Source organism: Crocodylus siamensis, chromosome 2, assembly GCF_052110815.1.
Source record: "Crocodylus siamensis isolate JL-2025a chromosome 2, ASM5211081v1, whole genome shotgun sequence".
NCBI lineage: Eukaryota > Metazoa > Chordata > Crocodylia > Crocodylidae > Crocodylus > Crocodylus siamensis.
In genome coordinates this window covers 198,252,320-198,256,673 of record NC_143396.1, presented here as the reverse complement: position 1 = coordinate 198,256,673, position 4,354 = coordinate 198,252,320, and positions in this window count along the sequence as shown.

Here is a 4,354-nt window from a genome sequence, read left to right as displayed (position 1 = left end):
CAGCTCCCTCCTGTGGCCTGGACTCTGCCTCAGGGCTCCTAACAAGCCTGGGCTCTCCCTGCTCTGCTGGGACACCATCAGGGATGTGGGGCTGGGGTTATAAGGTACCCTGATCCACCTTTCACCAGGGAGGTAACTGGCCTGGCATTTCCAGGGGGCTCCCACGCCATTAGGAGCCCCACCAAGCAACCCTTCCCCAGGAGGGTAGGGTTTCACATCTTACCCAAGACAACAGGAACCTCCATTCCCCCATAGCCCCTTACCTTACTTCCAGGTCTCTAAGCAGGAGCGCAATCAGATGGTATTGCTGCCTCCCTTGCTAGCAGCCAACTGCCCTCTTTATATATCTGGCCTGCATTTGAAAACGGCCACCGCAATCAGCCACCCGGTGGCTGCCCACTCCAGTCCTTAAAGTGGCAGGCACCAAAAGTGCATTGCCACATAGACCGACTACAATAAAAGCTACTACCCACAAAAAATTCTTCCCTTTTGCTTATTTTTCTGGAGCATCACTAATACAACATCACTTCAATTATTACCTATGTTGTATGTCTTGTGTTACACTCACTAGTAAGCTCTGTGGATCAGGGGTGTTTTCTTTGATTTGCAGATTTATGCTTGAGGGGTGTTGGTTGTAGCCATGTTGGTCTAAGGACATAGGCGGGCAAGGTTCTTTGGCAAAATGCAGGTCTGTGAAAATGCAAATATATGGCAGTGAGGATCTTAGGGGTGGAAGTCTTACATTTGCATTTTCACAGAACTGCATTTTGGCTTCTATTCTACCCAGGAGAGCACACAGTTCACCAGCAGACTCTCTGTATGTCTGAAGAAGGGTGTTTGTGCCTGAAAGCTTGCAAAGAACATTTTTTCCAACTATTTAGTTGGTCTAATAAAAGATATCACATCTACCCAAAGAACCTTGTCTGCCTTGTAGATTCATGTAATTTAAGACCAGAAGGGATTACCTAGTCTGAGATCCTGCATTACACCAAGGACACAGCATTTCACCAAGTGATGCCTTCAAGGCAAGACCTTGCTGAGCTACAGCGAACCATTTGAGATACCACACAGTCTTGATTTAAGGATTTCAAGTATGGGAGAATTCATTACATCTCAAATTAAATTTTACAATAGGTAATTACTATCCTAGCAAGAAAATTGTGCCTAATTTCTAGTTCAATGGCTATTCTAATAGTAAGTTTTGAAATGCAGTGAAGGAACACTTAGAGTCACCAACCCTGATAAAAAAAAAAGGACAGCACGAGTGGGGGGGCATCACTAGCTGAGTAGGAAAGTGATAGTAAATTAAAGGAGGCTGGATAAGCATGACAGGAAAAAATTGTCCGGGGCTTTTAAAACTAATGACAAGAAGTTTGAACCTGGTATGATAAAAGAAAGAGACACTGAGAGATTCACTTAAGGTGGAAAACATGGGAAGATATGGTCCAAATGACAGAGGCGTGAAAGAAAGGAAGAAAGAGTGGGCTCCAGCCAAAGGTGGATCAGGGGGAGGGGAAGGGTGCATGATACACTTACACACTGCTTTAATTCCTGCTCCACCCAAAATTTAAAAGCAACTGTCTGGCAGTGGCAGCAGCATTTATAGTGAAGGACTCAATTGACTTCATGGCTCCTTATCATCTACCTGATCCCTTCATAAACTCTTCATTTGACAGGTGGTAAGGACCCTCTCTTCTTTTTAAGAGGCTTGGTGTTTCACCAGTAAAGCTAAGCCTTTGTTCTGCAATTTTGCTGTCTGTTCACTGCTCCTGATACTGAAGCTCCTATTTCACAGTCCTGCAGATCATTTTTTAGCTCATTCCAATGAAGTTTGTTTTTGTTTCAATCTTAAATGGATAACACTGCCCTAGGCCTCTAGCCTGGTAGTAAAGAGTCTAATTCATTTTTAACTAGAGAAAAACATGTAGTTTTATATGTAATGTAAAATTGTTCATTTGCCCATGGCCCCAGCTTACATCTGTGAGTGCTAAGGGCAATTACAGAGAGGATGGAGATGGGCTTTTCTCTGTGGCTGAAGGGGACAGGACTAGGAGCAAGGGCCTTAAGCTATAGCAGAAGTTTAGGTTGGAGATTAAGATGAACTTTCCGACTATGAGGGTTGAAAAGCACTGGAACAGGCTACCTAGAGAAGCTATGGAATCTCCTTCCTGGGAAATTTTCAAGAGCAAGCTGAACAGATAGTTGGCTGGGATGGTTTACTCAGGGTGGGATGATCCTTTCTGGAGCAGGGGTTTGGACTGGATGACCCTGCAAAGTCCCTTCCAGCTCTACTTTTCTATGATCCTAAGCTGCTTGCCATGCCAGCAGGTAGTGCTGTAGCAATGAAGTTTAGTACTCTGGGCAAATCCCACAGAGGCAGCCCACCTTAGCCCTGTGCACAGATCTGGGGAGCACATGCCCCCCTATCCTTGCCCAGGAGTTCACACAGCGGCAGGAGATGCCTGTCCTCCATCCCCACACCCCTTCAAATGAGCTGCTCATGGCTCTATCCCATGCCCCACCCTGGCTAGGCAGTGCCTATTGGTGCCCCTTCGCTTCAGCACCCAGGGCGATCTCCCTGCTCGCCCTCCCCTTGGTACAGCACTGCCAGCAGGGAAGTGCAAATCCCCACCTAACCAATGCCTCATGGACGGAGAGCTAATTCTCTGCTTCTCTAACTAGGCTGCAGGGAGCATCCTCCCTGGAGCCAGGAGAATAACCAGCTCGGCAACTACCCCACTTCCAAGGCAGCTGCGTGAATGCCCCAGGTTCAGAGAATCATAGAGAAGCAGGGCTGGAAGGGACCTAAGGAGGCCATTCAGCACAAGCCCCTGCCTAAGGCAGGATCATTCCTATCCAATCCAGAATCTAAACTCTACATAAGACTGCTGACAGTGTTAAATGCCCCCTTGAAATGCAGCCAACTGCCTCCCCTCAGCTGCACACAAAGGTTTCACAGGCCTGGCATACCATGATCTTCTTGGTCTTGAATGACTTAGATGGTCCCTTGCACTGCAGTCAGGCTGACCCCTGAGATAGTCCACAAATGCCTCCAGGTGCAAGGATCTTAGCTACACAGTTTATGGCCATGGGGGATTGGACTGGATCAGGCTTTCCCTCTAGCTGTCTGCTTTGGCCTTTTGACTAGGGGCAAGTAAGGCTGGGGGGGAGGGGAGCATCTGGACTCCAAGGCCTCTTGGCTTGGGGCTTGCATGCAGGGAACTGGCCTATTTAGTCTGCAGAAGAGAAAACTGAGGGGGGGATTTAATAGCAGCCTTCAACTACCAGAAGGGGTGGGGGGGAGCGTCCAGAGAGGATGGAACTAGACTGTTCTCAGTGGTGGCAGATGACAGAACAATGTCAAGGAGCAATGGTCTGAAGTTGCAGTAAGGGAAGTTTAGGTTAAATATTAGGAAAAACTCTCACTAGGAGGGTGGTAAAGCACTGGAACAGGTTACCCAGAAGGGTGGTGGAATCTCCATCCTTGGAGGTTTTTAAGACCTGGCTAGACAAAGCTTTGGCTGGGATGATCTATTTGGGGATGGTCCTGCTTTGAGCGGAGGTTGTACTAAAAGACCTCCTGAGGTCCCTTCCAACCCGAATTTTCTATGAACCTATGCCCGCCTTGCATTTGGGAGTACAGGCAACCCCTCCTTAGTGCTCTTAATTGCTTCCTGGAAAACCAAGCGTCAAGCCAAACAAGCATTAAGCATAGGCAACTGGTGTCTGATTGACAACGGGGAGGGGTCCCCCAGCGGCCGATTGCCAAATGGAGGGGGGGGGGAGGGGGGGCAGGGGCCGACTGCCGAGCCTGGTACCACCAGCAGTGAAACCGGCCGTGCGCTTCCACTGGCACTTCCAGGCAGTGCACGTGCCCCCTACGCATTGCCAATGGCGTTAAACGAGACCGAAAGTATCCGACGACCCACGATGAAACCACAAGCGTTACAGTGAAACTCACGGAGCGCTAAGTGAAATCAGGTATCAATGTCAAACGAGCACTATAGCGAAACAGCGCTAAGCAGGGGGGGGCGGCATCTGAGGGTCCAGGCTGCAGAGTCCTGCAGGGAGGATACTTGCGGGCGGTCTTGCCCCATAGGCTCGAACCGCTGAGCTCTGCCCCGTCCACACTGGGAACGGATTTGGACACGAAATCATCAGTACAAGAAACAACCCTGCCACTGCCGCCGGGCAGCCGGGCTCAGCCGGCACGGGCCCCTGGGCTGGTGCTTCCCCGCGGCTGGTCCCCTATTTCCATCCCCTTCCCCGGCCGCGGGCAGCTCAAACCCGGCGCTCTGCGGGGCGGGGAGGCCGAAGCCGTCTTGCAAACGTGGCGCCCCAGCCCCGCCAGCCG